Here is a 26,957-nt window from a genome sequence, read left to right on the forward strand (position 1 = left end):
TCTGATCCTCGAGTGGCAACCGTGGAGACACGCTGCCCAGTAACTCCTTCAAGGAGGGATTTCCTTCAACTGTGAGAACCTCCGGAATCTGAGGCGGCGTCTGAGCCACCGTCACCCTCTTCCCAGCCGACACCTGGGTGTGGCATGGGTATTGAGACCTGGCCGTTCCTGTCTAGTGTGGGGTTCCCTCCACTGCGAGACCGTACTCTGGAGCGCACCCCGCCCCACATTGGGTTGGCCAAGACTCGGTCAGACCTTCCTCATGGTCTGAGGGCTCTCCCTCGCCCAGTCCTCCCCCTCCCCCTTTTCCTTTCATGGGCCTTAACCCTCATCAATCTCTTGCACCCATCACCCTATCAGTGTCTGCTTTTCAGGGACCCACCCGACACCTCTCACCACAATCCTTGATGGGTGTGTGTGTGTAGAGTTTTCTTTCCCTGTGGCATGGAATCACCCGGGTCCACCCATCCTGTGACTTGATCTTGCAGAACATGAGACCCTCGTGTCAAATGTGAAGGACATGAGATCATGGGGGAAGGGGAGTCTCCCGGTCCCCGGCACATCGCGCAAGCAGCTCACCGCATATTCGTTCCGAGAACAGCTCAACGGATGGCAGCTGCAGTGCGGCGTTCAGCTAGGACGGCGCTCTGCCTCTTACGGGAGGGGAAAACATTCAAAACGTCGGATCTCCTTTCAGTCCAGACCCAGCAAGAACAAGAGCAGCCGGCGCCTGCTGTGGGCTGTGGTGGACGCAGTGACGCGCCGCCCAGAGTCCCGTTCGAGAGAGGACCCTGGCTGCAGAGCCCCTCACCCAGGGGCACAGCATCCCGGGGTGGCCACGGCAGTGACTGACCCCTGAGGAGTGTACGGACCCGCTCACCTTGGCCACTGGAGCCCCAGAGCTCCCCTGGGGGCTCAGCTGAAGCGATCGTGGGGCCCCCTTTGCACTTTGACCTCTCCCCCTGCCCTCCCCTGCGTGTGTGCGTGCCCTCCCTTCTCCCGGTGTTGGTCCACGAGCTCCCCTTAAAAACACCCTGCGCTCACCTCCGTCTCAGAGTCTGTCTCCTGGGGCCCCTGCCTGCGACCAGGGTCAGCTGTGCTGAGAGCATTCACTTGCATGAGCTCCCTGCACCCTCGCCCCCACCCCGGGGCGGGCTTGATTCATCCCACCTGGCAGGTGAGAGATCTGAGGTCCGGGGTCACGTCGCCAGCAAACGGGGAGCCGAGCAAGTGCCGCGGACTTCAAAGCCTCGGGGCTGGTATCTTCGGAAATGAGAGCTGCCTCTCTCTCCACCTCCACGCCGAGTCTGGAAGTCAAGCCCAACTCCCACAGGCAGCCAGGGCGGACGCCGAAGCCACGGGACCCCCCGACCCCGCTCCGACCCCGAGTGTCCCCCTACGGAGCCCCGGGGGGACCCACCACGAACCAAGGTCAGCAGTCGGGTAACAGGAAAGGTGCTTCTGAAAGGAGTCACCGCTGAGCTGATGATGAGTTTAAAACAAGGTTTACTCAGACCTGTTTCTCTGGTTGAACCCAAACCCGAGAAATGAGCCCAAGACTTCACCACCCAGGAAGGCTGTCAAAATAGCCAAGTAAACACACACACTCCGCAGCTTCTTTATGGTTTGTTTGTTTGTTTGTTTGTTTTCCCACCAACTCACGGGGGCAAGAGGCAGGGAGAGGAAACAGTACAAGGACTGCACGCATTTGATGGAAATGTCTGCTGTCTTTGGGACCGAAAGCAAACCTCTCTCCAGAATTACGTGTCATTGATTTAGAAGACTTAAGGAGAAAGCCTTCAGGAGGAGAAATGCCCCAAACAGGTGTGGCATGAAACCGCCACCTGTCTAAGGCCGCTAAATCAGATGGGAGGGCGGGGGACAGGTGACGTGAACCGGGAGAAGAAGCCGGGAGGCCGTGGAGAGCCCCTTCGCCAGAGCGGAGACCGGGAGAAAGGGCGTGAGCACGCCTTCCCGGGAGCCGCCTTTCGTTGGGAAGTCACGCAAACACGTCCGCAGGTGGGTCAGCTCTTAGGAGGCAGGCGTTTCCTCTAAATCCAACAGGAATGGAGAGCCAGACCCTGACGGAAGCTCAAATGCTGCGTGACAGGTCATGTGTGTTGCACGTGGTGGGCCTGTTTCAGCACGCACTGGGGGAGGGCTAAGATAAGAGGACTGTCACTCTCTGACCGCCTGACAGGCCGGGCGCTGGGTCTTCACAAAGACGGTGACGGAAACTTCCACAGGCATTTATTGACGTGTGCTTCTCTCCTTGCGATTTCTCCCTCTCTCCCCCACCCCATCTCTCTCCTTCTCCTCCCGTCTCTCCTTGTCTGTCTGTCTGTCCCTCTCTCTCCGATACACACGCCATAAAGTGAAATGAACAACAGAACTTAGAATTCCCTTCCCCCAAAGTGAAAAATACTTCATTATTCCCCTCTCCTCACTATTGAGCATCTCAAAATACACCCACAGATGAAGTTGGGAAGTGTGATTTTCCAGCTGGGTGGACTGATGCCCAAACCACACAGGGGTCTCTTACTGTTAAGAAGCGGAGAAGAGAGAGGAATTTAGACAACTAGTACAGTATTCCGCAGCGTTTCTTAGAAGGTGCAGATGCCTGTAACCATAGGCTCACCTTTATGAAATCACTTATTTACACAGCATTTACACAGCCTCAATTCCTCATTCCTTGGTGAGACTTTCTCTTTGGCCTGCTCACATTTCTGGGGGGGGGGGTGGGTGGAGGAGTCTTCTCTTCTGTAAATCAGGGGGAGGGAGGACAAAAGAGTTCTCTGACCTCCTTAGCCCTGACATGCGGGCATGCTTTTATAGAATCTAGTTACCAGATCATCACAGGCACAGAGAGATTTTACCTTGGAAGACTTGGGAGAAAGGAAGGTTCACCATTTTTAAAAATCCATTTCAATTCTACTTAATAAGAGCAGGGGTTTTTTTCTCTTTCATTAATGGAACTTGGAAATGCATGAACACTGGAGACCTAATAAACTCAGGATAAAAAAATATTAAAAGTACCACTTCCCTGCCGCCTTATCGTCTTCGTTTCATTGGGTCACGTGTAACTCGGGATTACAACATCTGCCGCGGCCGCCTCTGGAATGCCATCACCAGGGCTGCCGTGGGCTCCTCGAGCGTGCACCACTCAGGTTAGCAGCTCTCCCCAATGAGATGAAATATCGAAATGAGGTAGACAGACCCCCACCAGAAAAAAAAATTCATTATCTAATCATAATGTTCATTTTTACTACAAAAGCTCTTTAAGCACAGCAGGCTACTTTCATTTCTTTTATAAAAGGATCTTGTATTGCTTGTCACTGTGAACCCAACAAATTTAAAATATTTACCCTGAGCAATTACGTTCAGGTTTTCTAATAGATTCCTCGGAGTCGCGTCGAGGCCCAATCTGGCCTCCCATCTGCTGTGTCCTTGAAATATCGCCACCCTGAGCAGCTGCTGTCGCCTGTGCTGCTGCTGATCGGTCTCGGGCCTCAGACTCTTCCTGTTTCAAGGGTCAGATCCAGTGCCACCATCCGTTGTGACCCAAGTGAAACATATTTGGAGATTCACAGACACCTTCGGGTCGCTGAGGTTCCGGGAAGGGCACCAGCGCAGTCATTTGCACGGTGGCTCACGTCGAGGGTAGAAGTCAAGTTCCTATCCACACCCTGGAGGAACATACTCTGCTACAGAGAGCTTTTGTTTTCAGCGACAACTTCCTGTGCCCTGGCCACTTGCCAGAAACTCTCAGTGGCTTGTGGGTATCATTTCATGTCTTCCTCACAACACGACCAAGCTGAGGGCACCATATTATGCCCGTTTGTCAGACAGACGAGAACCCAAAGCTCAAAGAGGCTGTCATTTGCACAAGTCGTAAGAGTCAGGGGGTGGAGCAGGGGCTCAAGCCAGGTCTGTCTGCCTCCACACCACCAGCTCTGCTATGGATTAACCTGTTGTCCAAACTCCTCCCCGGCACCAGGGTCCAGGCCCCGTACCGTGAAACTCTGTGGTTCCTCCCACAAAACAGTGTGCTTCCCTGCCCCTTGACTTTGGACCTAGCTATGGGACTTGATCTGGCCAATGGGATGTGCGCAGACATGATACAAACGTAGGCTTGGAACATGCAGCACCATGGCCTTGCCCTCCTGAACTTCTGCCATTACCAAGAAAAGAACATGCCTTGGCTGGCCTGCTAGTCCCAAGAGAAGAATAAGAGACACGTGGGACAGAGCCACTCCAGCCAACCTGCAGGCTCATGAGCAAAAAAAAAAAAAAACAGGTTTGTTGTGTGGTGCTGGGATATGGGGGTTGTTTGTTATACAGCAATAGCTCACTGATACAAAACTATAGTTTACTGTCTCTTGAGAGACAACGGGGAGGGGGTCAGCATTAACTCAGCATTAACCACTACCATTTATAGAGTAACGAAATTACATAGCACCAATGCACAGACGAAAAAATTATATAGCCCCCTCACTGCCACGGTCTGATACCCTGAGACATGCTGTCTCCACACTCATCGTTACGTTCAAGTGCCTGGCTGGATGAGCTCCCATGAAATCTCTCAGTCTGACATTGTACTTCACAGGGTTTCATCAGTTCCTCCAGAAATCCCCAAAGACACACACACACACACACACACACACACCCCTCCCTCTCCATCAGGAAGACGGCTGTCAACCTTAAACTTCAGTCTGTTTCTCTACTACTGCAAAGAGATTCAGGAAACAATCCAAGCCTGAAATACAGGGTCCAGCACAAAGAATGCCCCTCCCTTTTTATTACAAAACCTTTTATTACAAAACCATAAGCATGCGATTCTGTAACATAACAACATCACACTCAAGCACGCCATATGACATTTCAGGTGAAAGGTTCAGATTGAAAACTATAAATGACTGCACCCATATTCAAACCCTACCCACCCCACTCCAGAGGGCCTTTCTTCTGCTGGACCCTGTATGTTGTGGGGACAGGACTTCTCACTTTCCTCCCTTCAGAGTGTCTGTGGGGGCCACGAGTCACCGGGGGCAAGCAGGGGAAGCCGCTTCAGGACAGAAGGCAGGTGACACGGGAGGGGGAAGCTAGCAGCTAAAGAAAGAAAAACAAGGGAGAAGTCAGATTCAGCAAAGACGATGCCAGAACATTCCCAATTCCACGGGCACCAGGGAAGTGCTCGACTCAAGTGACACAGGGGTCAAGGCTGCTGCTCCCACTAAATTCTGGAGCAGCGGCTACCCGCTGGCCCCTGCTGGCACAAGATGGGCCAAGTCCCCGAAGAGGCACAGCTTGGACTGGATGGCCGCTCCCTTCTTCCCCGTTACAACATCCCACCCAGTCACCAGCACGGATCAGTCCGCTGCCCTCTGTGGGTGCACACCATTCTTGCTGTGGACCGGCTGACCCCAGAGAGGCTGTTAGGTGTTTATTTGTCCTACAAGTCTCTGTGGGCTGTCTGCTACGTGCTGAAGCTACTACGGTGGACAAGACAGATCTGAACAGGACAGAGGGTCCCGGCCCTCCCTGGGGGCTTAGATTTAGTGTGGGAGATGATTAGACAAGCTGTTACTCAGAGGGCAATGCAGGGAAGTATCAGGTGCTCTAGAAGCAGGAAGTGTGTGAAGCTGGGTTCCCTGAGATGTTCATGCATGAAACACTGTAGAGAAATAGGGGGAGCGAGACAAGGAAGGCATTTGGTAAAGGGCCCATCGTCTAACCACCCATCAGAGCTTAGTCCTGCGCGGAAGTCAGTGCAGAGCACAGGCCTTGGTTATCCCGTCTGAGGGGCGAGGAAACGGGGTGTGAATATACCAACTCCTCCCTCCAATGATGGCACTAATCCCCCAGTTCTAGAGACTCTTGTAGGGGTGAGACAGTGAGCGTGGGTGGCCAAAGAGAGACCCCAGGGAAAGAAGTGAAGGAACCGGTGGTTGGAAACTGAGCCGGTGTGCACTGAGCTGATGAGGGTTCTGAGCTAATTCTGGGTCGGGCATGGGCATCTCCGTTTTATGTATGAAAAAGCTATGGCACAGAGAGGTTAAGTGTCTTACCCAAAGTCACACAGCAGGAGAGGGTCAGGAAATGGCAAAGAGAGGAATGCATGCTATCTGCCATTCACATATCCATTTCAAGTTTCACCCCTTGTTTTGGTCAAACCCTGATTGTAACTCAGAGCTTCCTTCTGCCATCACGCGAGTGCTTTCAGCTTGGGTGCCTCCCCCCTTTCATTTGTTCATGCAGCAAAACAGTTCCTGAACATCTACCATGTGCGAGGCACTGCCAGCCAGTGGGGCCCATCTGACTTTGTACCTGGAAATTCTCTTCCTCCTGCAAAGGCATCCGTCTCAGAACGGTGACACAGCTCTGTTGTTTACTGTTAGGTTGCATTTTTTCCCCCTGCGCATTTTATGGAATCTTACTCAATACAAAGACTTTCCAAAAACATGGGCTAAAACGAGCTTGGGGGGATGGCTGGGGAAGAGACAGGAAAAATAAGAGGCGCTTCCTTTTTCACGCACCGTTGCTTTTCCTACAAATCTTGTCAGCTACCTGATCTTGGAAAATAACATGCGACGAGAGCTATGCAGAACAGCACACGTGAGTCTCAACCATGATGTCACGGGAGGATGCATGTCCTTTGTTATTATTTACATAAAGTGATGGGCAAAACAGTGCACTGTGTCTTATTTGGGGAGACACACATGGCAGATAAAAACGTACACGTGTGTATGGGAACTAGAAGCACCAAATTCAGGATGGGGGTTACCCCCAGTGGGGGCAAGAGGAGGATGGTTAGGGAGCATATTATTTCTTAAACTGGATGGTGAGTACCTGGGTGTCTGTTACATTATTCTTTACACCTTTTTGTGTGTCTAAATATTTTATACATTTAAAATAATCACTTTAGGCTGGCTTAGCTCAGTGGATTGAGCACGGGCTGCGAACCAAAGTGTCGCAGGTTCGATTCCCAGTCAGGCCACATACCTGGGTTGCAGGCCACAGCCCCCAGCAACCGCACATTGATGTTTCTCTCTCTCTCTCTTTCTCCCTCCCTTCCCTCTCCAAAAATAAATAAATAAAATCTTTAAAAAAAACAAGGAGGAAGGCTTTCTCAGAGGTACAGAACAGGCCACTTGTTTCTAATGTGCTTGAGTAGCTTTTCATCACCTTATACCACAAAAGAAAACAGAATCTATTTATGTCACGCAGTGGAACTCAGTCCCGGAACAAAGGAATAATGAGAAAACGACATTGCATTGTTATCATGCCACCGCTTCTCGATTCTCTTCCACTGGGGAGTTGCCCCCAAAGAGGTGGGTTTCTTTTCTTCTCTCAAGACTTTAAAGAGAGAAAAGTAAAAAGAAACAGAACCATTAATGGAAAGCAGGAGGGAGGCCCCAGGTTGCTGTGCAGATGATCAAAGCCAGCTGACTGTGTTTATATAGGGCAGTTTGGGTTTTAGAACATGAATGCACAGAAGAAACACTCTGAGAGCTTCTTAGAAATGCAAATTCCTGCCCCTGCCGGGTTCTGATTCAATAGGTCCAGCCTTGAGCCCCAGAACACAGCGGCACCTTTAACAAACATCCAGGGTGATTCAGACCCCGGGTGTTCCTGGACCTCACCAGGAGCGTGATAGGAGTGTCCGATTGCTCCCGCTGGTCTTAATCAAAGGAAGGGTGGTGTCACCATCTGTGTGAAGTTCACTCTGAACCTGGGAAAGCATTGGAAGCTCAAGGACTCCCTTTCCCAGCCTACAGAAGTGTTTCATTTACCATTCATGCAACATCTATTTATTGAGCACCTACTATGTGCCAGGTGCTATGTTAGAGGAAGAGATCCGTGTTCTCAATAAAAGGAAGACAGGAAAGAAGGCAGCAAGGAAGGGAGGGAAGGAGGGAAAAGCATCATAAAAAAGAAAGATACAAATCAGTGAAAAAGGAAGGGAAAAAATTTTTAAAGTATTCTTCAACATCACCCAGCCAGCCCGCTGTGGAGACAGAGTACATAATTTATAATGACTGCTTTACATATCTCTCTGCTGAATATACCTACATCCTTTTTATTTCCTCTTCTGGATGACAGGCTCCATGGAAAATCATCTCATTTGTTGTTATCTACAACTGGAGACGGCGCACACTAGGGGAATGTTTGCTTCCAGCTCTTTGGGGCCAGCTATGGTTGGGCCCAAAGGAAACGGCAGAGGCCAGGTGTCGGGGACTTGGACCACCTGGGGACTTCCTGGCACAGGGAGCCGCCTTCTGGTGTCCCTTCTCCTGTGAGGTTAGGACGGCCCCTCCCTGCCCTCCGCACTTGATCTCCGTGGAACATCGCGTCTCAGGATGACCAAGGGTCCCTGCTGGTCTGGGAATGACCGGGTGCATTCCGCTTTGTGCAGGGCAGAGAGGTCACCGCCAGCTTCTCCCCGCCCCCACCCCACCCCCCTCTTCCTCCTTTCCTAACCTTGCCATTTTATTTCTGGTTGCCCTCTCTCCACTCCCCAGCCCCTGCCTGTGGGGGGCTCACAGCAACACCAGAACGTCTCTCCCCACGGTGTTTGCACAGGGCTGCTTTCTCTCAGCGGTGACCCCCGACACCGACAACAGTGTTCTCTCAGACAGAGACAGGCCTGGCATCCTCCAGGCCATCGGGGCACCCGCATAACTCACCGCTGCCAGCAAAAAGGCCCTTCCCCTCCCCCCCACACCAGTCCCTCCCAAGAACTGCTGGCTGACGACAGGAGGGAATGCAGTGCCGTTCTTCCTGGCATCTACCGTGATCATCTGGAAGCCGAAATCCAATTTTAAAATTAAGTAAAGTCTCACCGAAATTACAGTTTAATTTGAGAGTTTAGGCCTGCTGGGCAGCGGAGCAAGGGAGCAACCTGGTGAGAAGGCCCGAGGCGGCTGTGACGGGCAGAGGCAGCCCGGGCCCTCGCACTCCGGCGCTGGTGGCTGTCCGGGCAAACCGGAAAGGAGCACGCGGCCTAGAGGACGTAGTGAGGCAAGCTGGTAGAACAGCGCGTTTGATTTATAAACATGCAGTTGGCACCTGTGCCAGCCTACGACCTGTTTGCCCTCGGCGCCACCCTTCCCCACGTGCTGTGTCACGTGGACTACATTTCCCAGAGTCCCTTGCTGACTGGATTCAGGCAGGTTCAACCAATGAGAGGCCCCGGGAGAGATCAGAGGGCGGGGAAAGTGCGGGGTATTTGCCCCTCCCTCTGCCCCAAGCAGCTTCTGGAGAAGGAGTTGCAGCTCCTCTGTGGCTCCAGCGCTGCCTGAGTTCATCAGCCTGCCTGGCTCCGGCGGCCACGGGGAGGTCTCGGGTCCTGGGCTCTGTGAACACCCCTCCCTTCTCTGCCCCTCCAGTCGAAAGGTGACGGCAGCCTCCTGCCATTCATTGCTGACCTCCCATTCCCTCACCACCTCCTGTTCAACCAATTCCCGCACTGAATTCTCTCTTTTACATACTCTGAGCCATTTCCATTTTCTTAACAGGACCTCGACGGATACAACCATCAGCACTGACCAATACAACAATGAAAGATGTTCAGGAACGCCATTTTGCACAGAAGGCAATGAGTGCCTGCGCCAATAGCTCAACCCTACAGGCATACGCAGAGGTGAAAATCAAGGCTTCCCAGAAGTCAAGGGTTTCTTTTTTAATCTTCTCACCCACACTTTCCCTTCTTCAGAGTAACAAAGCGAAAATGAAAAAATGGCCTTTCAAATCAAGTCAACTTGGCTTTGAACCCCCAACTCCGCCTTTACCACCCGAAGGACCTTGAACAAGTCGGTTAAACCTCCTCAGCCTCAGTTTTTGCACCTGTATGATGGGAAAACAATACCTGTATTTTATACAGTTGTCTTGAAAATTTAGAGAGCATGCCAGTTCCTGGCATGGTGTTAACTGCTATGTAAATGTAGGTTCTCTCCACCTGAGTGAAGTTCAAGGTCACCACAAACACATTCTGGGGGTGGCAAGTCTACCTCTGACACTTGCTCTAATGTTTTTGGTCCTTTGTGAACCTTCAAGAGACATGAAAGGATGCCCACAGCCCCTTGAAAACACTGTGGTGCCTCTTGAGAAAATTCTAGAGATAAGTCAGCAGAAAAAAAAAAAACAAAAAACCCTTCCTTTAACAGGGAAGTAGCGAGTTCTGGTGTCACATAATAAAACTTTTGACACATGAAACCTGCCCAGAGCGAGCTCAGCTTTGACAGAGATGAAAGGAAGAAGGATTCGATTCCGACTCTGCAAATGCCGTCCCTTTGGAGCTGGAAGAGACGGCCACTGCTGGGCAGCTTTGGAAGCTGCCCTGTAGGGCCTCACTGCTCCGAGTTCTTTGGTCCGGGCTTGCTGCGACAGGGCCAAAGAGCCAGCCCTGACTTTTTCGTGTGATGTTTAAAATAAGCCAAGGAAGGAAAAGCCCCTGAGCAAGAATGTCGCTTAGGTCTTTCTTTTCTTTTTTTTTTTTTTCCCAAATAAAACCCTGCTCATACCTTCCTATTGCCCATCTGACAAAGGACTGTTCTGCTACTCTGCCCCTCTTTTTGCAGGGGGTGGGGGGACTGTTAAATAAAAATTTAAACAGCTGATCCTCAGGAGTGTGGGATGCAAACTCTTATCCCGATATTTTGGCAGATTCCTGGGCAGGGTCAGAGGTAACAAACCCATATACAGCCTTTACCTCCAGATACTCACGGGGAGGTAGTCTGGGAGGGTTGGGATAATGCAGGCAACCTGAAACCGTCCCTTGCTCAGCCGTGTCAAGGGTCCCCTTAGGCAGAAATAAAGCCACAGGGTGGCAAAGCCCAAAATGCCAGCACTAGAGCCATTGCAAATCCAACAAAAGAGACTCCCAGCGTTATCGGATACCCACTGGAGCCGTGTGATGCAGGCACGGACAACGCGCACTGAAAGCGGAGCAAACAGCAAGCAGAGGCACGAGGAGGGGGCGACACGTGGTGAGGAAAGATCCCAGCGGCTCCTTTTTCACGATTCAGGCATCAGCAAGCCGCCCGCCTCCCCGAGTGTCTGAGCTTCGGCGTTTCTCAATTTGCTGTATAAAAACGATAATACTCCTGACAACGAGAATAAGCCTCGGCCTCCCTCCCTCCCGGCATTACCGGGAAGATCAAAGGAGAGAATGAAGAGGAAAGTGGTAGTGATAATGGTTCCCAGGTACTGTCTTAGATGGGTCCCTCCGGAAGCTGACACTGAGACGACGAAGACCTGACTGCGTTGCTCTGGTGGGGAGGGGACACTGTCAGAGACGGAGAGCCAGACGGAGGCGTAAGCTGTGGGCACCTCAGGTGACTCCCCTTGGGCGGCTCTGGGGCCCGGGATGGGACACACACTTTCACAGAAATCCTAACCAAGGGGTGAGTACGCTGGGTATTTGCTCACTGACTTCCTATGACTGTGGAGGGCTGATCTGGGGGGTACTAACTCCATCACACCCCTGGCTGGGCAGGATGCAAAGGCACCCGTGGTACCCCTGGGAGCCAGTGTACAATGTGCACCCACGTGGGACCCTCACAACTGGGGAACGATTGGAGACTGCATCTCCAGACTTCTGTAGAGAAAGAAATGAACATTTAGCTCCTTTTAGGTGCCTTTATCACGGCAGCCAAATCTGCATCCAGACCAATATAAAAAGAGCAGGAACTGGTCCCGAAGCCAATTGCTTCTATGCTGACTTTTCAAAGTCAGACACAGCCACCCACTACCTTTTTAATCCGCTAATCATGAAAATAAATGACTCATGTCTGGTGTCTCAGAAATCAGTACAGTGCCCGAATGCCAAGATTTTCTTTTAACAACCGAGCCTGGACATCTTCCATGCGGTTGATTCATTGCACTCATGGTCTCAGTTCATGCCTTCCCACTGTTCAGGCCTTTGCCAGGGGACTCTGTTGCTCCTCCCATCAAGGGGCGGGGTCTGCGTCCCCAGCCCTTAAATCGGGATTGGCCATGTGGCTTGTCTTGGCCAACAGAATATAGGGGAGGTAATGGTGGGCCAATTCCAAGCCTGTGCCTCAAAAGACTTTGTGTGCTTCTGTCTGCTCTTGGGACCTGTTGCCCTGGAAATAAGGCTGGAATAGAGGGTTAGACATCAGGTAGAGCATATACAATTCATGCCAGCCAAGACCTTCCTAAATCACCTACGTACGCCCCAGCTGACCACAGCCAGATGAGAACCGGCCAAGATCAGCTGAGCCCGGCCCGGGCCAGAAGAACCATCCACCTAGTCCAGCTGAAACCGCCCACCCACAAAATCATGAGCTTCACCAATGGGTGTTGTTTGAAGCCACTAAGGTTCTTTTTCTAGGTGCCGTTCAAGAGCTCAGAAGCAAAGAGCTGGAATCTTCTGGGCACCTGCAGGTGGGCTAGTAAACAGATGCCACCTCTTGAAAAGGCTCCTGGCAGCAGCCATCCCTACTGTGTATGCACACACCCTTTGGTCCAGGAAGCCCTTTCCTGGATATAGATCCTGCAGACATGGTTTTGCAAGTACTGAAAGGTATATATCCAAGGTGAACACTACAGCATTGTTTATAATTTTTTTAATATTAAAAACAGTCCAAATATTCATCAACTGGAGGCTGATTAAATAAATTATGCTATAGCCATATAATAGACTACTATGCAGCCACAAAAAAGAATGGGGTAGGGGTCCTGGCCGGGTATCTCAGTAGGGTGGAGCTCCCCATACACCAAGGTTGTGGGTTTGATCCCTGGTCAGGGCTCATACAAGAAACAGCCAATGAATGCATAAATAAATAAGTGGAACAACAAATCATTGTGTTTTTTTCTCTCTTTCTCCATACGTATGTATGTGTGTGTATATATAATATACATATATACACACACATATATATTTCCCTTCCCTTTCTCTCTAAAAAAAATTAATAACTTAAAAAATTTTAATGAGGTAGGCCCTTATGTGCTGACATAGAAAATGATACATTAGTGAAGAAAACCAATAGCAGAACAAGATGCTTAGTATGATCTCACTTATATAAATTATGATGCTGAACATGTGTGTGTGTATACTCTAGAAAAATATGCTTATAGAAACATTTTTAAAATCTGGAAGTAGATCAAGAAAACTCAATAGTGGCCGGCTTTGTAAAGTTTCAGGGGGTTGGTGGAACAAGGCTCTCTGTGATCTGGATTTATTTTTTTTAAATGGGTGTCATCTTCGTAATGGGAAATAATCTCAGGGAATCTGCTAGGCAGGGAACGGCGCGGGGAGCTGGTAGCGATGCATTTATCAGGCTTTCGGCCAATAGCTCTTTGACCACAAGCCAGCTTTGCTCTCAACTATCATTTTCAGGGCCACTGCCGGTGCACAGAGCATTTGTGCAAATTAAGAACAGGAGCCCATCTTCTAACTCCATCCGGGTGGGTGGTCAGCAGAGTGTGAGCTGGACTTCTGCCGCCCACTCCCCTCTCGCCCCGGAGCAGTCGGCGGTGACCTGTGCGACCACCCATCCCCGGCACCTGTGCTCACCAGTGACGTGCTGCTGTCTTGGGTGGACTGCAGTGGAGAAGGGGCCTTGAAATAGAAGGAAAGAGTCTTATTTATTTTTCACCGCGTGTGGAGCTACTGGGAAGACACATTTCTGCATCTAAATCTATGTTGGTATGCTGCTCGGAACCCAGGAGAATAAAAGCTGGGAGGAGGATGGAGGGGTGAAGTCAGGGCAGCGCTGCGCAGGCCGCACTGCTAATGCGTCCTCTGCCCAAGTGAGCCAGCGTTAAAAAAAATGAACCAGTGGGAAACGGTTTCCAGAGCAGTCAGATTTGGAGGTGGCTGACTTTTCCCAGAGCATCACGGGTGCTTCTCCAGAGCACCCAGAGAGGTCTTTACAGAAAATTATCTACCTGTTAGTGAAAGTTCACTTATTGTTTATTCACCCCGCAAATGCCTTTTTGTGGGCCACCTACGTGTCAGGCATTGCACGGGGTGCAGGGGATGAATGATGCATAAGACAAATATGGCCACCGCCACCACGGCTTGGTCCGTGAGCTGAGACACTAATTCGACAGGCACACCAATGCAGAATCACAGCACGTGATGGGGCTATGAAAGAGGCCGTGGAAGTGTCTAATGGGGTGATGATCTAGTCTGGGTGAGTCAGGGAAGGCTTCCTGGAGGAAAGGACACTTGAGCTGAAGTCAGAAGAATGGGTAGGGTTTAGCCAGGTAAAAGGAAGAGGGGAGGACTTACCATTATTCATTCAACGACATGTAGTTAGTAGTCCCTTACTCTGGCCAAGCACTGTTCCAATAAGAAGCAAGAGATTGGATGAGAAAGGAGACTCTTCCTTGCAAAGCTGCCTCAGGATGGCTGTGCCTGCTGGCCTCAGCGATCCTCCATGGTGGCCTGTCACCCACAGTCCCCTCCTGCTGGGTTCCAGTACCCTCGCTCTCTTTCTGTCCATCTCAGCCCAGGGAGGGTAACAGCTCTTTGGCTGTTAGCTGTGGGGTCCTGCACTATTCCTGGAATTCCCTTCGTTCGCCTCTGGCTAATCATTCCCTTGATAAACAACTCCTTAAATCCCCCTGATGTGAACGTGCCCTGTGTCTGGCTGGGACCCTGGCTGATACGGGAGGAAATCGTAAGTGATGCCTGAATTCGATGCGTGGACAAATGGGCAAAGGCTGGTACCGTCCACAGAAATGAAGACTTGGAGAAGGGAGGGTTCAGGCTTGAAAGGGAACCAAAAGCTATTTTTTGATATATTATTTGAACTTCCTAACAGATGCCCAAGTGAAGATGTAGATTTAAACGCGATTCCTAGGCAAATACACAACTCTGTATTGCAGGGTAGAGGCTGGTGCTAGAGGTTCATAGCTGGGAGGTACAGTGACCACCTGGAAAGAGAGAATAATAAAGCACAGTAGAAAGAGTGCATGCAAAGGCCCTGTGGCAGAGGGAGCGAGGCACTCCACTGCAAGGAACTTGGAAAGAGCTCATGTGACTGGGGCAGAGACTATGAGAGTGGCCTGGGATGAAGCTACAGAAGCCCGTGGAGAGAATTTGGGTCTTCATCTCAAGAGCCTTGGAAGGCAGTGGAAGGTGTTATTGTAGGCAGACGGGATCAGAGCAGCATCTCTAAGTTCTGATGCCAGTTACGGTGTGGAGAATGGATGAGAGCAAAGTGTCTGCTGACTACAGATGCACCACAAATGGATGACGCCCATCTGAACACAGAACAACGACATCAAGATCTGGGCTCCAGCAGTGTGGTTTACCTGTTTCTCAGGGCCTTTGCTCTGGGCGAAGTAGACGTGCTGGGGGTGGGAAGCGGCCTTAAAAGACATTTGGAGACCAGAGACCTCTCCCTCTCCTTCCCCATTTACCTCCCAGACCCTATCCGGTGGGAACAGCAGTTTGATTCTCACACCCTCAGACCGCCTGGCTGGACCGTAGCCATGAAACACAAGAGGTTTTGGGCGAGGCTCACACCGGCTGGAGGTGTCAGAGCTGGGAGGAGGCGTAGGCTGGCTCCCAAGGCAGGGAGAATGGACAGCAATAAGAGTTATAAAAAACGGGCCAGGGTAGGAAAATCAGAATACGGTCCCCCTCCTAGTGCAGGAAACAGAACCCTAAAAAGCTTTCAGACGTACCCTCCCCCACTTTCCCCGAACCATTAAAATGCCCCTGGCACCACACGGCAGAGAAAAAAAAGACACGAGCTATTAAGTTGCATTCCTCTCTGAAACAACAGCGCGATGATTTCCCGTCGGTGACCTACATTGCAACTGCAGCCACAGCGGAGTCTGCAGAACCTGACTCCCCGCTCAGGGAAATGCAAGGAACCGGAGTCAGCCGACGTGTCAATGCTCATTCTGAGTGGGCAGCAAGGGGCGGGGGGGGGGGGGCGCACAGTCAGCTCGTCTCAAACCTGATGCTTTTGACTCTCAATTCCCCTGGATTCCCCTGCCCGGGGAACGGGCTCGGCGCCTCTGCGGGGACTGTGCTCCCAACAAAGGCCACATGTGGCTCGGGAAGGCTCTGCAGTTGCAAGGCAGCTTCCAGGGCATCCGATGGCTTTCAGATCAGAGTTTATAAAAACAATTCGGGGTGATCACTTGCATCACAAGATGACGCCTTTTCTTTTTCCAGCGAATTCACCACTGGGTTCCAATGAACATGTGTGGTCTCCTCATGCAATGAGGTTTTCATTTATAGGGCGTAAACACGGAGAGTAAAAGAGAACTGAAGAAAGACTACTCATAACGAAAATGAAGCAAACATTCGAATTCAGACAAATAGCAACTAGCCAGGCAGGCATTGTTGCAAGGTCTTTATAGTTATTCATTTAACCTTCACAACAAGTGTTGTCCCCATCTGACAGATGAGGAAGCTGAGGCCCAAGGAGGCTATTTGTTCTCTTCTAATAAGCCAGGCTTCAAACGTGGGGGGGGGGGGGGCTCAGTCCTGTGAGTCAGTGGGAAAATACGGCCTTTTTGACACGTGAGGTTCAAGAAACCATGCAGAAAGCCTCGAAACGTCCCTTCGATGGACATTCTGGGGTATTTATCCCCTGGCTCTTGCCCGCCCCCCCGACTGAAGGTTACTCCTGGGCACATTAACTTCCCAGCCCTTCCAGCCTGTGCCTGGGCTCAGCGGCCTTCTGGGCTATGGAAAAGAGATCGCAGGCACAAAAAGCACCGGGAAGGTAAAGCACACACGCTGAGGTCATAAAGCTCCCAGGGCCATGGAGCTGTCCGCCGCCGCGGTGCTGAAATCACACCCGCAGAGGGCAGGTGGTACTGACCGCAAACCTCCTCTGCGGCAGAGACTGGTGGGCGACCTGTCCTGCCCCCATCAATCCCAAACCGGAAGCGGCCCTTAGGTTTCTTTCTGAACAACATGACTTTTCAAGGGTGGGCACGTGACCCAAGCTTAACAATCAGAGGCCTGCCTTGGGATTTCCTGTGGGAACTAGTGAGGGGGACGACCTCCTTCTCTGGGTTCGTGATGCGAGAAAAGTGTGACTCCACGGCTGTTGGGAGCCATGTGTCCAATCACGTGGAAAAGTGCGCCTGTACCACGAGACCGTGGGTCCGACACACTGGGGGAGGCATTAGTCTGCGACCTTTTGGGTTCAAGTGACAGAAGCCCAATTCAAACCTGCTTGAGCAAAGACATACGGGCTTTTGGGCTCCCGTTGTTGGGGGATCGAGGAGTGTATGTTCGCCTCAGCTCAAGCATGGTTGAGTCCACATGCTTAACCAGTAACCAACCTCCTTCTCTTTCTCTCCTCCTCCTCCTCCTCCTCCTCCTCTCAGCTGCTTAACCCCATGTCCTGCTTGGCTTCACTCTGCACCGTGGCCCCCTCCAGCCCCACGCTCTCATTCTTCTACTTTAGCAATCCAGTGAAAAGTATACTTCTTGCTTTCGTTATCAATGTATCAACCCCAGGGAAGTCTCTTATTGGCCCAGGCTGGTCATGTGCCTGCTCCTGTGGCTGGGGTTTGGAAGCATGAGCCGCCACGATTCACGGCCCTCGGGACCGCAGAGCAGGGGCTGGCCAACCACAGCCCACGGGTGCGATCTGGTCTACCACCTGTTCTTGAAAACAAAGTTGTATTCAAATAGAGTCATGCCCATTCATTTGCGTATTGTCTGTGGTTGCTTTCGTGCTACAATGGCAGAGTTCAGTAGTTGTGAGAGACACTTTGTGGCCTGTACAGCCTAACATAATTACGGGCTGGCTCTTTGAAGAAGCGCTTGCTGACCCCTGCCATAGACAATGGGAGGGGAGTGAGTTCCTCTCTTGCTTACAGCAAAACCCAGCACTTCCTATTGGCTGTGTAGCCTTTGCTATGTCACGACCTCTCTGAGCTTTGGGTTCTTTATCCATGAGATAGAGATAACAATACCTTCTTCACAGCATGAGTGAGTAAATGGATGGATGGATGGACGCACACATACATGCATGCATACATAGACAATCTCATAGTAAAACTCCTTTGTCTGGCATTGCATTCCTATGGAGTTAGATTTCACTGGGAAACAATCAATCTGGAATGAGTTAGATGGGAGACACACCGGGGAAAAGCTCCTCTACGATAAACGAAGACCTTCACAGAGTCGCACACAGAGTAAGCTCTCAATACATGGTCGGCCAGAAAGAAAGAGTTAATGAAAACCCAAAGAGAGCAGCGCGGCCCGCTGACTGAGAGCGGAGTGAATAAGTCTGTGAAGGCACAGAACGACTTCCAGCATTTCCTCCTCCTTCCTTCCTGCCGAGATCCTGACGCAATTATGTCTCAATCAGAAGAAAGCAATTTTGTCCCCATTATGCAGAGAGAAGAGGACGGTCCCGGCTTTGATGTGCAAACACCTCATGATGTTTGGGTACAATGGCAGGTGCCTACTGGCCCAGAATGCACTGGGTTGCTTGTTGGGGGGTGGGATGAGGAAGAGGAGGGTTTGTTCAAAGTTTCTGTGAAAATGAAGTGTTTTTCTTTTAATCAGAAGAAGTGCTTCCGGAATAACTCTCCCTTAATTGCTCACAGAAGGTAAACCACCCACTGTTCACAGAACATTCTGAAGACTTGAACAGGAGACAAAGCTTTAAATGCCACACCTGCTTCCTGTCCAGAGCCTCTTACTGTTCCTGAGACTCAGCTGCCTCATCTGTAAAATGGGAAGACAACTCTTCACGTCCATGAAGACCCCTTCCAGGCACACAAGCCAAATTGTGTCTCTAGTGACCATTTCCCTCTATTGAGTGAAACACACTATTTTCCGAAACCTAAACAAGCATCCCAGGTGCCCCTTTACCAACCACGTACCGTGGACCAGGCTCTCTGCTGGGTGCTGCACACAAGTCACCTCGCAGGGAGAGGCCCTGTCCCGCCCAAGGCCATCCACTGAGTCAGCGCCAGCCAAGAGGTGAACTTAGGTCTGTCTGCCATTAAAGTCCACACTCCTACCCTTTTTTTAAAGATTTTATTTATTTATTTTTAGAGAGGGAAGGGAGGGAGAAATAGAGAGAGAGAGAGAGAAACATCAATGTGCGGTTGCTGGGGGCCGTGGCCTGCAACCCAGGCATGTGCCCTGACTGGGAATCGAACCTGCGACATTTTGGTTCGCAGCCCGCGCTCAATCCACTGAGTTACACCAGCCAGGGCACTCCTACCCTTTTTACACTCGAGGAAACTGAGGTGCCAAACAGCGAAGTGAGACAATGTCCCGTCAAATGATTCAGCAGGAAAAAATCATTGGGTGCAGCCCTCTCAACTTTTCTGCAAGTAATTCTTTTGAATTTTTTTTTCTAAACCTGAAACAAAGGTTATCTCTACTACATGACGATGAGAACAGGGTCTGGCATGAAGTAAGTTCAGTTCTCAAGCAGTATTAGCTGATATCGTTAGCAGCCTCTTCTTCCTCCTCCTTCAAACCCAGGCAGACAGACTAAGAAGCACCAGAGGTGAAGGTCAGCTCATCTCACCGCCTGGGCACCAGCCCAACAGCGACTGCCACCTGTCAGTGAACTGACCTGCCTCCATGGATCAAACACTTAGCTGTTCCTACAGGCGCAGCGAAACACTGGGTTTCGTGACAGCGCTTTCACTGACAAATCGCACAGTCCATCAGCAGATCCTACTGGCTCTGCCTCCAGCACATGCCTGAAGTCAAGCACCGCTCATCCCCTCCTCAGCTGACACGCGGGAACGCGCTCTCGTGCTTCCTCGCCTGGGTCACTGCCGCTGGCTCCCGAATGGTCTCCCTGCCTGGTCCCCCCCTCCCCCGCCCCCGCTGGCGTAGTCTGCTCTCCACACATCAGGCAGCGTGATCCTGGTTAGAAAAGAGGGAAGGGAAGAGAAAATCAGACCCCATTACTCCTCTGGCCAAATTTTTCCAGAAATGCCCTACTTTGCTCAGAAAGGAAGCTAGTGACTTTACAGGGGTCCACACGGCCCCCTCAGTCTGGCCCCTCATCTCGCTTGCTCTGCCCCAGCCATGCTGTTCCCCAGGGTGTGCCTACTGGGCGCCCCTGTGCTGGAAGCTTTCACCTTTAATGCAGTGACTCAGCCAGGTACATATGTTTTTCCTTCCCATTTTACAGGTGAGGACACTGAGGCTCAGGGGGCTTGAGGACATTATCTGAGATTTCACGGCTGAAGACTGGTGGATTGGGACTTGGACCTGCATCCGCCCAGTCACGGAGGCCGGTGACTGTTTCTCTAGTCCATGCTCTCTCTCCACAACGACTACGTTTCTAAAATAAAATGAACTCCTCCAGAATCTCTCTCAAGCACAACCCGTATTCCCCAGTGACTGCGGACCGACCACAGGATCACTGTCGCCAGAACATACCAGCACATGTGACACATGGAAGGATGTGCCGTGGGGGTTGATCCTTGGTGAGGTGACCGAGGTCCTGAATTAACCCTGCAGACAATGAATTTCCTTATTGTTCGAGCCCGCTGAATCGGGATTTTTTTTGTCACAATAAAAGCATCCTGATCAATACAAACAGCTACCTTTGACCAGACATTTATTTTGCACCCACAGCGCACAGTACCATAACTGTGCCACTGGGCTGATCACTATCCACTCGTCATCCAATTTAATCCTCGCAGGGACCCAAGAGGCAGGCCCCTCTTGTTATTAGTCTCATTTTTTAAAAAGATTATTTATTTATTTATTTTTAGACAGAGGGGAAGGGAGGGAGAAAGAGGGAGAGAAACATCCATGTGTGGTTGCCTCTTGCATGCCCCCCTCTGGGGACCTGGCCTGCAACCCAGGCACGTGCCCTGACTGGGAATCAAACCTTCGGTTCGCAGGCCGGTGCTCAACCCACTGAGCCACACCAGCCAGGGCTATTAATCTCATTTTGTAGAGAGGAAACTGAAGCTCGGAGACAGTATGGTAATTGTCCAGAGACCGCCCCCCACAACCGATGGCAGAGAGCGGATTCGAACCTGGAGTGGAAGCCCTGTATTTAACCACTCTTCTACGAAACTGCCTCCCTTGACGATCCACCAACTGTCTGCTTCCAACCCCCTTCGTTCAGAACCCCATTCATATGTACGAACTGATTCAGGGAACAGCTGTTGCAGCCATGGACTTATGAATCAGATCTACTGGAAGCAATTGCAATCTTCGAACAATTCCGTGAAGATACTTAAGAGCCATCCTCTGAAATCCAAACCAGCTGTGACTTGCCACCAAGGACAGCAACTCAAGCTGCAGCCGGAGGGGAATTCTGCAGAGGAGAGCAATCTCTGCTCCGAAACACCACCCTCCACCTGCCGCCCCGAAAGGCAGATTCCAATTCAGTTCGGGCGCTGCCTGCGGAATTTTTGTTTTTTATTGTGATCATCTTAAAACCCAGTTCAAGGGCTTTTTGCTTGAGTGATTCAGGCACACCTTTCAGAGAACAACGAGACTTTCTGGCAATAAGACTGAGTAGAGCTATAAAGTGCCTGCATGATCTATACCCAAAGAAGCCAGGAAAAGCCACGGAGAGAAGAACATCATTCGACAAAACCAAAGGAACCAGCAGGCGTTTAATGAGACCAAGTGCACTAAGTTCAGATGAAGCAGAAACTCACACCTACGGAGGCTGGATGGTACGACCCTTTGTCTCCGGGTCAAGAGAATCAAAACAAACAAAAGGACACAACAGAACCAGAGACCTGGAAATGAAGAACCGACAGTGACCAGAGGAGGGGGGAGGGGGGATAATGGGGGAAAGAAGGGGAAGAGTTAACAAACATTGATAAAGGACCCATGGACATGGACAACAGGGTGGGGACTGACTGTGGGAGCGGGGATGGGGCAGGGGAGTGGGGGGGCAGGGGAGAGCAAAGGGGGGCGGGATTTAGAACAACTGTAATTGAACAACAATAAAAGAAGGATGGCATTAAACTTAATACTGCCTTGTGGTTTGATCTAGTAAACTATCATTTCAAACTCTAGACCTCATACGTTTTATTTCTGCAACACATGGTTATTTCAAGTTTGACTTATCAGTCAAAATTCTTTATTTTAGATTATTACAGAAGAAAACCTGACTTTATAAGCTGTTTACTTTTTACATGAGAATTTTTGTTTCAGGTCCATGAAACCACCAGGCTACAGCTTCAGGTACAGCTGGATCCAGGCCCCCAAATGATAGAATAAAGGCTTGGACTCTTCCCCAAGACATGATTCTGCATTTCTCTGTATTACATGAATGAAGGCAGCTGAACTTTCACCACATCCGAAGCCATACAAGAGCCCGCTTACTCCCTCCTAAAAATATAGTCACAGGTTGCCACAATTTCTAGCACTCCTTAGGTTAAAATTCTAACATCCACACTCAACCCCATCTAACGCTCCTCTCTGAGCCAGGCCGCTTACAGCATGCTATTCCAGACAGTAACTAGAATCCTGAGACGGGCTCACCAGAGTAAAGCGGACAAGTGAGCAGTGATTTTGTTGCATGGCTCTGAATGTAATACAGCCAAGGCGCAGGCTGGCTGCAAGAGGCAAACACTAAATGGCGACCGTTTCAAACTTGGCTTTCTCCGATGCAACTGCCAGCCCCTGGCTGCAACCAGGCATGCATCACGTATCATTAGTAGGTTTGTAGTCAGACGATTCTGAACACCCAGAAAATGAAAACGTGCCCTAATTCAACCGCCCCCCCCCCCCGCCCACATTCTTAAACAAGCTTCTCAACGTTTGACTGCTCAGCGCGCGCCAGCCACTTTCCACGCCCAGGCACGCGAACAGCCCAGGGAGAGCGACTGCACTTACACGGCCGCGAGCTCTCCCCGCCGCCTGCGCTGGGGAGCTGGGGGCAGGCCGGATGCTTCAGAGCAGGGAGGAGGAGACTGACAAAGTAGAGGAAAAGAAAATCTAAGGCGGGGAGGAGGAGGAGGGAACGTCAGGGACTAAATGGGTTCCCACTTGTCATGTTCATCGTTCTTCTCGCTCTTCCGCTCCACGCCCCTCGGAGACTTCAGGAAGTCACTGAGATCTGCGAAGGGCACCGAATCCCGCCGCACGGCGCTCTCCCTCCGCGGAACCCGCGCGCGTTCTGCTTCCTCCGGCGGTTGATTCAATCCGAGTTTTGTGAACTAAGCATCTACTGCCTCAGACCAGGAGGCTCTTCAATTCAAAAAATATGTATTGGGATTGAGTGCACGCCAGGATAACTGTTCCGGGAAGAGAGGAGGAGGGAGAGAGGGAGGAGAAAGGAGAGGAGGAGGAGGAGGAGGAAGAGGGGGAGGGGAGGACGAAGAGAGGAAGAACAATTGATGAGCATCTGTGTAATGGCTCGTAGGGCAGTGTAGTGCAATGCTTAAGGTCATGGCCTTCAGCCAGCCCTGTTTGGAACCCCGAGTCCACTATTGCCCAGCTGTGTGACCCCTGATGAGTTACTGAACCTCTCTGAGCTTCCACGTCCTTGCCCGTAGAATGGAGATAATTACCCAGAGCTGTCCGAGTGGTTGGGAGCACTCAGTCATGTGGCCGACACACTCGTCAGGACCCAACAACTGGCGGATGTTACCACGGTCACCAGGTCCCACCCTCCCCCAACCCAGGCGGCGATGCAATGCAGGTGATGGGGCTGGAGCTGACGCTCGGCCTGAGCCACTTCCAGCTGCCAACGTCTGCATCTTCGTGAGGCTTTTGACAGAACCACGGAAGCCTCTCTCGTCACGCAAGCAGAGCAACGGAAGAACCAAGACACTAATTAGCCTCACCCCGCCCCCAGGAGGTAGCCTTTTACTACTCACCACTCCCTGGCCCACGCTGGAGGCCTGGTCAGTGCTGCCCCCACAGTGGCCACCTTCCCTTCCCCTGCATCACCCCCGCCCTCTTCCAGCACCTCCCACATAAAACACGTGCACGGGAATCTCTGTCGTGGGGTCAGTTTCTCAGGGGAGGCTCAGCGAGGCTGAGGCAACTGCCTAAGGACACACTGCTCTTAAGTAAGGGTGGGGGGTGGTTTTGAACTGGATGTGTCTCATTCCCTAAAGGCTGTGAGCACTCACCATCTGGTCCCCCCAAAACTAACAACATGTCAGCACTTAGGGAGCGTGGCACCAGTCAAGAGGACTTTCCCCGGGTGCCCACACCGGGCAGGAAAGGCCACCGGCCTCAGCCACGTTCTCCCTCTCTGAGTCCCGCCGGTGACGGGTGCATTTCCTCTGACAGCCTGCGTCTCCTCACCCCGACACCGGGCGAGGTGGCGATCTTCCATGTGCTCTGTCCCGGGCCACTTGAATAGATGATTTAGGAAGCATTTCCAGAGACCCGCTGCCAAGAACAGGTGCTGAAAACCAGAGTCCCGGGAGTAAAATAAGGAGGGGCAGTTCCGGATTTGCCGGCCGCCTCTCGGAGCCTCACGCTGACGCACCAAAGGCTCGGGGAGGTCCTGCAACAAATGGCCCCATTTGACCCGTTGTGTTGCATGCTTCTCTGACTACGGAATCCTCTGCGGGTCATCCACTATCAAGGTCCCTGTAAAAATCAGTGTTCTGTGGAACGCATCTTGGCAAACGGCACTTTAGGGATTGATCCGAGATAAGGGCCCTCGTCTTGCTTGTGCTGTAGGATTTAATTAACTAGGATGGCTATCTAATTAACGCGTGTGGGTCTGCCCATGGGGGTGAGGTGTGCATGGGCTTAAGCAGCAAACTGGGTGCCAAGAAGCCAACACCAACCAGATCCATCCAGGGAATATCACGGTGCCAGCTGGCAGCTACTGACTATCTGTGTTGCAAGATGCCAGGGATCCGAAGCATGTCAGAGAACCAGGTAGGCCCTGGAAAGGACCGTGAGAAGCCCTATTTTTGGGCTCTTGCCGTTGTGGGTTCGTGGGTTGTGAGATATGGTGATGAGGGAAGAATCTAAGGACTCCCCCTCAGCGTTGGTTCCTCCTGCTATTTCAGAGCCCTGGAGGGCAGGGGCTGTTCCTTTGGCCTCTCTGGTGCTGAGCCTGCACAAGCAACTTAGGGAGTATCTGGGAAATGAACGAGTGGGCAGTGAGTAGAGTGAGCGAAGGAATGAATGGGTTCAGCTCTGCCCGCGAGCAGCCCTCAATCCCATCAGCCTTTACCCAAGCTCATCCTGCGGAGACTGGCTGAGTGGCAAGAGTGGCCCTTTGGGGATGCTGCGCCACCGCAAGGTGCCTGAGATTAATTACACTGCAGCCAACACCTCGGCAGCGCGGATTTGCAAGTCTTAATTACATGCAGGGGGCCCGGCCAGAATGCTCCATCGCTAAGCTACCTCGGACCCCAGAGTCTCCAGGGTTATTCTTAGCCCACGTTCTCTTCTCTTCCCAACACCCCCACCTCCCTCAGGGAAGCCGGGGACAAGGACAGAGTGGAGACGCACTCCAGACGGAATGGAGACAGGGCTCCTCAGGCTGCTGCAGGGGTTTCTTTAACTCTGGCCTTAGCCCTCAGGGCTCATGAGGGGAAGATGCCTTCTTGGATTGGGGCGGGGAATGGCTCAGCCAGAGGTGATGGTGGGGAGCTGGGCCCCTGCCCAGACTCAGAGCTGCATTACAAATGCCTCTCAAATCCACCTGAGAAGACAGGGTGTTGTTGACCCAGTCTGCTCTCCCCGCTGAGCGGTGAGGGAGTGAGGCCTCAGATCAGCGTCTGACCTTGGGTTTGGGAACGCCTGATAGACAATGTCCCCCATGTGTGCCTGGGTGAGTCACAGAGAGACCAAGTGAGAAAAGAAAGGAGATCATCTGAAAAGCAGGCTCAGGTTCAAACCCTGGTTTGCCAGCTGTGTGGTTCTGAGCAAGCTGCTTAACGTCTCTCAGCTCCAGTGACACCATTTTTTGTTGTTAAATCCTCCCACTGCCTGGTCCCTGGACACTTAAGGCATGAGCATCCTCTTCTAAGATGCACAAACCTCTTGAAAAGTCTGCAACCCAACACTGAGCAATCAGAATTGTGAACAACCAGTTGCTTGGCAGGGGCCTGAGGGCGGGAGGTGACAGACAGGTGCGTTCTGACTGTGGGAAAGAAAGAGGCAGACGCGCAGGGCAGAAGGCACTCCCAGAGGAAGGGAGAGCGGGGCCGGTGCCTGGGAGGGTCCTGGCGACAGGGTCCAGGCCTCCATTTCCCCATCGCAAACACCAGACAATACAGACCAAACTTACAGAGTAGGGACGAGATTCCAGACAACCCACTCGAGGCATCGCGGGGTCTCTCTTCCTGTGTGCAAAAACCTCGTCTTACAGATAACGGTTCTTCAGAGGCACTGCCATCTTCCAACAGTGCCGGGGAGCGGAGGACGCGCCCCAAGAAGGGAGCGAGGAATGCAAAGAAGTCACCGAAAGGCGAGCCCACCACGCCCCAAAGACTCCGGGATCCGCCACGCTCTGCGGCCAAGATCTCTGTGCAGACACAGCGTCCTGGCGTGAGCGGGTCCCTGAGCAGGGCTGGCTGGCGCGGACACCCTTCCCTCCTTTGCTCCCTCTGGCCCCAGTTGGCCCAGTGCTCCTGAATCAGTTGCCATGGAGATGACTCCTCTGGTGGCCGGAGCAGGGAGCTGAGAGGCAGGAGGCTGAGGGAGAGGGACGGCAGGGGGTCTGGAGAGTGAGCGCTGGAGGCCTCGGGGACACGGTGCCAGGGTTGACCAGATGGCTGGGGGCAGGAGGCCAGCCCACCCCACAAGGCAGGGTCCCCGGCGGTGCCAGGGTCTGCCAGGCTCTCCTCAAAGCTACCAGAAAAACAGTAACAGCAAAAAGCACAGAAACACACCCGGGAAGTGGGCCCTTCTCCCCAGAAGCTGCATCTGCTGGCTCCTTGATCTTGGACTTCGAGCCCCCGGAGCTGTGAGAAACCAGTCCCTGCTGTTTGTAAACCACCTGGTCTGTGGCGTTTTGCCACAGAGGCCCAAATGGAGGAAAACGGAGAATGCTCTGACTCAGAACCCCAGC

At 51.9% G+C, this 26,957-nt stretch overlaps 1 protein-coding gene across 2 annotated transcripts in view; it reads right to left on the reverse strand.

The window, feature by feature from the left end:
• The window catches only part of RPH3A (rabphilin 3A), a 165,301-nt gene that overhangs the window by 119,161 nt on the left and 19,183 nt on the right, over window positions 1-26,957 (reverse strand). The gene's annotated exons all lie outside the window — the stretch shown is intronic.

This window comes from Phyllostomus hastatus, unplaced genomic scaffold, assembly GCF_019186645.2.
Source record: "Phyllostomus hastatus isolate PE091 unplaced genomic scaffold, TTU_PhHast_1.1 phas_contig_1162, whole genome shotgun sequence".
NCBI lineage: Eukaryota > Metazoa > Chordata > Mammalia > Chiroptera > Phyllostomidae > Phyllostomus > Phyllostomus hastatus.